Raw genomic sequence first — 9,878 nt, 5'->3', positions numbered from 1 at the left:
TCTGACTCTGAGCCGTCTGGTTTGTCGAGCTTTACTGCAATGGTTCCTTGCAGGTTAGTTCAGCGTTAATCTGCTCCCAGGTGAGCACTGCCTCCTGGTTGTTGTGATTTTGGTGCCTTGTCCCCCATTCTCTGTGGCCCAGCTACCTCAGAACTACTAACCAGGGCATGTGACCAATTGCTGAAATCAGCCTCTGGACCAGATGCCCGGAGAGTAGCTAATGGGATGCTGGTTTTTAAAAAAGGCTCCAGCGGCAATCCTGGCAATTACAGGCCAGTAAGTCTAACATCAGTAGCAGGCAAATTGGTTGAAACTATAGTAATCTTTGTCTAATAATTCTGTTCTTTAACATGATATGTTGGGGAAGAGTCAACATGGTTTCTGTAAAGGGAAATCATGCCTCACTAATCTACTAGAATTCTTTGAGGGGGTCAACAAATGTGTTGATAGACTGTACTTGGACTTTCAGAAAGCCCTTGCCAAGGCTCCTCACCAAAGGGTCTTAGGCAAAGTCGGGAGTCATGGGACAAGAGGGAAGGTGCTCTCACAGGTCCGTAACAGGTTAAACAGTGAAACACAGGGTAGGACTAAAGGGTCAGTTTTGATAGCGGAGAGAGGTCAATAGCAGGGTCCCCCAAGGATCTGTACTGGGACCAGCACTGTTCAAAATATTCATAAAATGATCTGGAACAAGGCGTAAACAGTGAGGTGGCAAAGTTTGCAGCTGCTACACCATGACTCAAGCTAGTTAAGTCCAAAGCTGACCACGAATTGTTACAAAGGGCTCTCGGAAGCCTCTGAGGCACTGGCTAGGCAAGAAAATGGCAGATACAATTCAGTGATGATAAACGCAAAGTGATGCACAGTGGAAAATACAATCCCAACTCTACATATAAAATGATGGGGTCTAAATTAGCTCTTACCACTCAAGGCAGAGATCTTGGAATCACCGTGGATAGTTCTCTGAAAACGTCCACTCAGTGTGCAGCGGCCGTCAAAAAAGCAAACAGAACATTAGCACAGGGGATAGATAATACTAACAGAAAATATTATGCCACCGTATAAATTCAGGGTAGGTCCACATGTTGCATACTGCATGCAGCTCTGATTGATCCAGCTCAAAAAAAAAAAAGATATATTAGAAAAGGTTCAGAGAAGGGCAACAAAACTGCTTAGGGGAATGGAACAGCTTCCCGCTGAGGAGAGATTAAAAAGACTGGGACTGTTCTGCTTAGAAAAGAAGTGACTGTGGAGGGATATGAGAGAGGTCTATAAAATCAGGACTGGTGTGGAGAAAGGGGAAAAGGAAGTGTTATTTACCCCTTCACATTGCACAAGAACCAGAGTCACTCAATAAAATTAATAGGCAGCAGGTTTAAAAATAAACAAGGAAGTATTTTTTCACACAACACAGTCAACCCATGGAACTCCTTGCCAGGGGACATGGTGAAGGCCAAAGTATAACCGGGTCAAACAAGAACTGGATAAGTTCATGGAGGATGGGTTCATCAATGGCTATCGGGGATGCAACCCCAGGCTGTGGGTGTCCCTCGGCCTCTGACTGTCAGAAGCTGGGACTGGACGACAGGGGATGGATCACACACTAAGTGCCCTGTTCTGTTCATTCCCTGAGTCACCTGGCACTGGGCACAATTGGAACACAGGAGACTGGGCTAGATGGACCATTGATGTGATCTAGTATGGCCGTTCTCATGTACACCTCCCAAGATGCACCATGGTCACCTCCTGATTGAGCCGCCTGGTGCATCATGGGAGGTGTAGTCCATCTGGGGAGCTTGTCCCATAGAGGAGAATGGGGTACAAGGCACCCAGACTACCCCTCCCTTGGGGCACTGCAGCAGCTGAGGTGGGACATGGCTCAGTGGCGAAACGCGATGGCTTAGTGTTTCCAGGTTGAGATGTTTCAGAACTTTCCGTTCCACAATTTATTTATTTTTTATATATATTTCAGCTTTTTGGTCTGATTCGGGATACAAACAACTTGTCAAAATCACAGAATTTGCATGGGCTCAGGTCTAATCAAAGCAGAAAGTGGGGATTCCCCCCCCCCCCCCGGCCATCCCCAGAACCAGTTCTTCAGCTGTTGGTGCCGCTTGTCTCCCCAGTGCCCTCACTCCTGGCTCCCTTGCCCTGGCATGAGGCTGCAATGTCTTGGCAGCCTCCGGGGAACGTAGCCATCTTTACATCCGGCTCCCTGGGAGATCGGACTTGGATGCTGGGCCCCTCAGCTTTCTCCGCCTAAGTGCAGGTTTTGCAGCCAACTTTGCCAAGTGCAGGCTTGGCCGGCAACAGGCCAGAAAACTCCCAGCTCCCTCTAGCCTCCTCCCAGCCTTTCCAGCCCTGGCTAACCAACACAGGCAGACGCACGGCTATGCAGCCAGCCCCAGGCCATTCCCCTCGATTGGGGCTGGTGAAGTGCTTCTCACTCAGCCCTGTCACAGTCCTGCTGGGCACAGCTCTGCCTGGCGCCTGCCCCTGCCACGTTTTGCTCCCTGCGACGGTGTAAGGGCTTGTGAATTTGGGGCTGGGGGAATGAGACCCCAGGGGCTCTCTGTGGTGGGGTGCAGGGATGCCGCCTCGCGGATTACAGGATCCAAGGGGACGGGAGCTTTGAAGGCTGGTTGTCATGTAGCATGAGAGCTGCAGGTGGTTTGGGCAGAGGGCTCCTTCCCCCCGGCATAGCTGAAGGAAGCTGCTGGTGCAGGAGAAGTTTAGGCTCTTCCCCCTCCTCCTGGAAGCCCGGGGAGCCCGTCACCCAGTGTCTGTCTCTAACTCACTGCTGATCTCTGAGCCGTGCCCAGACAACGCTGTGTTGGGCACGTTTCTCGGTGTGGGTGGAACCGGCTGCGTCCAGCCCTGCAGGCCTGGCTGTTACGTATTGAGCAGCCGGCGCACGTGCATTTTAATAAACCTCCCTGGCTAGTGGGCTGAAGCCGCGGAGGGTCCGAGGAGCATCAGTCTGTGCACCTTGTATGATCCCCGTCAATATCGGACCCTGGGGCAGAACGGAGCTGGCACCAGTGCAGGCAGGGAAGGCAGAACAGAGCGCTGCCCGCTCTCCCCACTCCCTGCCTGCGCGCAGGGCCGGCTTTAGGCCAATTCCACCAATTCCCCCGAATCTGGCCCCGCGCCAAAGAGGGCCACGCTCCCAGTGGCAGGGCCGCCAGGGGGGCAAGTGTCTGAGAATTCCTTCCCAGGCTAGAGGCTCCTTTTTAATTTTGAGTCACGCAGCGGCGCTCCGGGTCTTCGGCAGCAGTTCGGTGGCGGGTCCCTCAGTGCCGTGGAGCGAGTCAAGGACTCACCTCCAAAGACTAGGAGCACCGCCCGGTGAGAATAACAGAGAGAGGGGGGTGTGTGTGTGTGTGTGTGTGTGTGTGTGTGTGTGTGTGTGTGTGTGTGTGTGTGTGTGTGTGTGTGTGTGTGTGTGTGTGTGTGTGTGTGTGTGTGTGTGTGTGTGTGTGTGTGTGTGTGTGTGTGTGTGTGTGTGTGTGTGTGTGTTTCAGTCATCCCTGCTGGGGCCCCGTTGAAACTGTTCAAATCGGGCCCCGCACTTGCTAAAGCCGGCCCTGCCTGCGCGGGGAGCCAGGTGGCAGTTCAGATTCTGGATTTCACACATTTCCACGGCTGGGAAGGTCCAACCAGCGCAGCTAGTGAGCAGCTGATGCAGAGCAGGTCCAGGGCCCCGAGTCCCAGTGGGGGCGGGGTGGGAATACACAGCGCTAGCTTGGCCCCCACAGGGGGAATAAGGGCACCATCGGGCCTGTGATGGGAAGAGATGGGCCCGTGTCGGCACGTAGCGGCCCTTGGGGAGGGCTGCGGACACGGGGCCGCTTGCAGACCCATTGTGTTGAAAGGCACTAGCTCCCAGTGCTATGGGAAGGAAGGAATGGACTGAGTGATACTGCACCCTGGAGTGGGTGCTTCTGGGGGCTGCCGAGAAGCTCTGACACCCCCCCCCTTTGGCTAACCCACCAAACCAGCCCTGAGCCGGGTGGGAAGGAGCCCCCCAGGGTGTGCTCTGGGCTCGCCGGGAGCCCGCAGATGTGGGGTCAGGGTGGGCCAAAGGAGTGGTTGTGGGTTGGTTCCAGAACCTAACCTCTCCAGGATACGCCCACCCACCTGCCCTGGCCTGGCGCCCACCCACCCAGGAAGGGGAAGGACATAAGAACGGCCGTACCAGATCAGACCAAAGGTCATCTAGCCCAGTATCTGTCTACCGACAGTGGCTAATGCCAGGTGCCCCAGAGGGTGTGAAGCTAACAGGCAATGATCAAGTGACCTCTCTTCTGCCATCCATCTCCATCCTCTGATGAACAGAGGCTAGGGACACCATTCTTTACCCTTCCTGGCTAATAGCCATTGATGGACTTAGCCACCATGAATTTATCCAGTTCCCTTTTAAACATTGTTATAGTCCCATTGTTAATAGGACACAAGGGCACGCTTGGTGGATCTGGTTTAGAAGGGGTGAGGGGTAGCAGAAGCCCGAGTGCAGGGAGAGGGAGGGAGCGTGGCATTCCCACGCCCGGGGCTTGTCCTCTCACAGGCAGAGCAGAGCGCCTTGGCTTGGGGCAGGATGGGGGCGAGGGGCTGACGGCTCACTGGGACCCAGAAATGCTGAGGAGTGTGTGGGGGTATGTGTGTCAGGCCGTGCCACCAGCTGGCATTGCCCGGGTTTGACTGACTGTGGGGGAATTCTTCCCTCAACAGAGAGCATGTGATAGAGACTCTGGGAGGCAGCAGGGCCTAGTGGAGAGAGCCTGCCCCCATGTTTATGCAGCACCTGGCACAGCGAGGTCCAGTCACACTCAAGGCATCTAGATTCCCCTATAACGCGAGGGGCAGGTGTAGCGAATCTGAGCCAACCTCCCTTGGAGTCAGCGGAACTATGTCCACAGGCTTTAGATCAGGCCCTTAAACGACCACCCTAGAAACTGGGCTGTTCGGCCTGGCCCTGAGCCAGTGACAGTGATTCGTGGCTAATGGATTCATTGGTATGTGGTGCGTGAGGGGGGGTTCACAAGACATTGAAATCAAAGGGCGGAGAGGGGGAGCTAGACCAGAGACCACTGCCTATTTGAATAATCAGGGGAGGCCGGGAGCCGTGGAAAGCTGCTCTGCAGCGGGAAGATGTGCCACCACTGCATCCTTTCTATGGGCCTGTTAATAAAAAAATGTTACCTTCCTTCTCTAGCGGTTTTCAGCTGCTAGCGCTTTCTAGCCTCTCCACCCGCCATAGAAATGCAGCCACTGCTGGGGTGGAACGTGGCAGCTGTAGAACAGCCCGTGACAAGGCTGCAATGATTCCAGGTGGGGAAGTGAAGAGGAACATCGTACACCATTGAAACGACAAAAGGAAACGGACTATAATGATCCAGGCCAGGGCACTGAGGTGAATACAGACTGTGTCATGGGGTCTTTGTCATCTATCTCTGGTGCACCGATTTGGACCCAGATCCTCGAAGTGCCTCATTCCCATTGACATCAGCCAGCACTGCCCATCTGCCCTCATTGGATTGCAATGGGAATTAGGTGCCTGCCTGCCTGAGGATCCAGCCCTCAGTGAGCGCCAAGGGAAGACTGCCACCTACCCAGCCACTAACGCGCTTCAAGTGATGAAGGGCCCCAGGCTGCTTAGGGAGAAATGCGGATGAGCCTGGCTACCAAGGAATCAAGCCTGATCCCCGGGGTAACTGACAGAGCATCATTCACCCAGAACACAGCCATCCCTGTGTAAACAGCAGGGGCCTTACTATAACATGATGTAGCCAAGAGAGGGTCCCCTCACTTCATGGCACATACGGAAAAACTCCAGCTTTCCTGCAGCGAGCCAACAAAGGTTTGAAGTGGCTCATGTCTGGATCAAAGGGAAATTCTAGGAGCAAACAGTCATTTGACTTAGTCGGCTCTGAGGCTCTGCGCCATTTGCATATTGGCTACAATGATTTAATTAGCTACTTTGGTCAAAAATTCCCAACTCTAAAGAGATCGGAATTAGCATCTGCAGAGAATTGATTGCGTCCTTCAGACAGTGCCTCATGCTTCAAAGGGAATTTCAGATTGGGACTGACCAGGCAGGGCCTAAAGAGGCGGAGAAGCAGAGAGAGGAAGCGGCACAGGGGTAGTTGTGGTTTGAGCTTTGGTAAGAGTAACTCTGTTCCAATGATGATTATTACGTATAACTTGTAGTGCAGTAAAAGCCCCCGTCGTGGCCCCCCATATGTGAGGTGCTGTACACACACACACAACAAAAGACCTGACGGTCTATGCAGCGTAAGCAGGTCTAGCTCCCAAGTGAAGCCTGAAATTGCACCAGCTTGTGTCAGGAGCGAATCTGGCCCATCATCCATATTTCTTGTCTCTATTTTCTGTAATGAAATGAATTCTGCTAAGTGCAGGTTAGTAATAACCCTACCCTCAGGACTGGATTTTTGCAGCCAAATGATCAAAAGTGGCCACTGATTTTGGGAACCCAACATGAGACCCCCGCCCCCTTGGGCCTGATTTTCAGAGGTGCTGAGTGTCCACAGCTCCTGTTGACTTTGGGCAGCTTGGCTCTTTCAAAGGGTCAAAATAAAACCGACTGTGGTCCCCATCCTGCAGTGAGCTGTGTGCCAGCCGAACCCTGTGTGAAAGCAGAGCTCCTTGCTGGATTGGCAAGTCCTCCAGTTGTGTTGGGTCCTGCACTAAAAAGACAACCAGCACCAACTCCTGGGACAGGTGTGGAGCACAGGGAGGCCACGAGAGGCTGCGTGTTAACAGACAGGGATGCACCCGCTCGTTGCTGATTGGAGAATCGTTCGCCCTGGTCTGTAAGCGACGGGATCGATCCTCGGTCTGGGACCCGGGTGCACTGATGCTGTTGAACACGTTATTGGGTAATTGCGGCTATTCCTGCCAAGCGGCTGCCCTGCTCTTTGCCGAGGGTTAGGGCGGAGTGATTCTCAGCTGATTATCGATTATCGATCAGACGATTATCGATCGATCTGATCAGCCGTCGCTTTGCGGATACTTTGGTAATCAAAATAAACAACGAAAGTTCGCGGAGGGGGAGTTAACTCCGGACCGATCGGTGCCAGTGGCGCGGATCGATCATTAGTAATCGATTATCCCCGCCCCAGCTGTAGCCCGCGGGGCCCGCCCTGCCCATCGATGCTCTCGACGCTGCGCTGCTCCCCCAATCGATGCTCTCGGCGGCTCCTGCGGCAACCTGGCTATCGACGCGCTTCGCCGCTGGCCGGGGCTTCCCCCAGGCTCGATGCTCTCGGCACTCGCCGGCTCCCCTGGCTCCCCTCGGAACGAGGCTCCGCGCCTGGCTGCTGCCTGCTCGCTCGATTCGTTCGGCGCTCGGCTGCTGCAAGGCGCCCCCCCCCCCCCGAACGATGCTCTCGGTTGCTCCCTGCCCGCTCGATGCGCTCGGCGCGCGGTTGCCCCCGCCTGTCTCCTGGCAGTGGGACCGGAAGTGGCTCGGGGAGGGGAGGGGGGCCCGGTCCCTCCTCAGGTGAAGCCGCTGCCGATGGAGCCGCCGCTGCGGAGCCGCTGAGCCCCCCAGTCCCCACCCCCCAGCGGCCGGGCCGGGGGGCCCCTCCCCTCCGGTGAGAAGGGGGAGGGGCAGCTTGGCGGGGGGGTCCTGGGGGAGATGGCGGGGCCGGGGGGGGGATAGAGAGGGGCTGGGGGGTGTCTCTGAGAGGGGGCAGGGGCATCTCGGGGGGGGTGGCTGGGAGGAGAAGGCCGGGGGGGGAGGGGATGGGGGGTGTGTCTGAGAGGGGGTGGGTTGGGGGCAGAGGCGGCTGCCCAGCAGTGGGGGGGGGGGGTACAGAGGCATGGGGGGGTGGCTGGGAGGAGAAGGCCGGGGGGAGGGGATGGGGGGTGTGTCTGAGAGAGGGTGGGTTGGGGGCAGAGGCGGCTGCCCAGCAGTGGGGGGGGGTAAGGGAGGCGGGGGGGTACAGAGGCATCTCTGGGGGGGTGGCTGGGAGGAGAAGGCCGGGGCTGGGGGGAGGGGATAGAGGAGGTGTCTGTAAGAGGGGGCAGGGGCGGCTGCCCAGCAGAGAGGGAGGGGAATAAAGGAGGTGGGGGGGAGACTGGGGTAATGGGGTGCAGCTGGCTGAGGCTGGAGGGCTGATAGGGGACCTATTGGGAGTGGGGGGAGAACTGGGGAGTGTTTCCCTGTTGCTCAGCAGTCTCAGACTTCCTTTATGAAGCCCCTTTTCTTCATGCTGTGCGGGGTGGGGCGCTGGTGTGAGAGGGGACAGACTGGGGCCATACCTGGGTCCTCCTATTTTCCCTTCTTGGTTCCTCTCCATATGCTGCCCTGCAGGCTTGGTAGCGTTGGGGAACTGGGGTGGGGGCAGGTACACACTTCCCTCCCCTCCACAGCCACCTGACTAAAGAATCCACAATAAATCCTCGAAAAGAAACAGTCGCTGACACCGCCCTCCCCCCCACTTCTAGCCCGTTACCCTTCTCCCTTTACTTTGTCCGCTCCTAGCTCTCAAATGGTGCTGTAGTTTGTCATGGTATTCCTCTATAAGAAAACGTAAACTTAACCTGACTGTTTCGTTGGCACTCGGTGGTACCAGACACCCTGTGGGGGTGTGGGAGAAGTGAAGGGTTTCACGTTTTTAGAAATGCAACTAAAGTTTCTTATTTCTAGTCCTTCAGGGACAGTGAATCTTATTGGATTTCCATAAAATTGCTTTGCTTCTCTGCTTCAGTCCAGTGTCTTGTAGGTTGACTTGTCTGATCATCTTACATTCTTGGAGGAATTTCTTTTTGGTTGCCTTTCTGTAGCCCGGCAGATGCAGCCGTGTGCACGTTGTATTACTTACAGCTGGTGTGATGGTGCACATGCACATGGTGGCGGAGTTAAATTTAAGGCTGCTGTTGGATAATACTTAACACTTTTCATCTGAGAAGCGTAAAACTGTCAGGTTGGTGTCTGGCTTAGATGATTTCCTTGCTCAGCTTTATCTCTGCACTAACAGTTCCATTTGATGGGGTATTTGGAAGATTTACTCATAATCTTGAACGTCTTTACCTGCGTCAGACCCCTCTGAAGGGGGGAAGTGTTGCTATCCTCATTTTACAGATGGGGAGCAGAGCCACAAGAGGCTAAGTGACTTGAGCAAGGTCATTCGAGAAGTCAGTGGTGGAGCAGGGAATTGAACACCCATGTCCCAGACTCGCACCTGTGATTATTTTATTTGTATTACCATAGTGCATAGGAGTCCTAGTCATGGACCAGGCACCGTTGTGCTCGGCGCTGTACAGATCTAGCCAGTGGACCATCCTTCTTTATCACCTGATGTGAGGAGGAGGATGTATTGTGCAGAGTGCCATCTGCTGGATGGTACCCGACCACTGATGTATGTTGTTCGCCTCATAACTGAAACCGACTTAGTTTAGATTTTGCTTGGATCTTCCTTCCCACATGAGGAGTGTTGCCTCACTACAGCACACAAAAACCCTCCACAAAAGCATTCCTCCCTGGGACAAGGCATTGTCCACAGGTGCCGTTGAGAAATTTGGGGGCTCGGTATGACATGTTCACTAGGGCCCCACCCACTCCCATTTCACTTTATGCAGCGGTGACAGATGTTTTGGGGGGCGACCGTGAGCTCAGGCCCCAGTACAATTGCCCCTCATCAGCCCTGGTTGTCCATGTGCAGTTCCACAGAGGTTAGGCTTGGGTTCTCCAGCAATTGCAGAGGAGGGCTGGATTAATTCTTTTCTATCCACATGCAGTACCTCAGCATAGGTAGGGGCCGTGGAGACTTAAGGAGGAAGGATCCAAATTTCCTAGCGTGGCAGGGGGAAGGCGCATGAAGACTCCCAGCAGCAGCAGCCTTGCGGTGAGA

Source organism: Gopherus flavomarginatus, chromosome 16, assembly GCF_025201925.1.
Source record: "Gopherus flavomarginatus isolate rGopFla2 chromosome 16, rGopFla2.mat.asm, whole genome shotgun sequence".
In the NCBI taxonomy this organism is placed as follows: domain Eukaryota; kingdom Metazoa; phylum Chordata; order Testudines; family Testudinidae; genus Gopherus; species Gopherus flavomarginatus.
Note: the sequence above shows the minus strand (reverse complement) of the source record.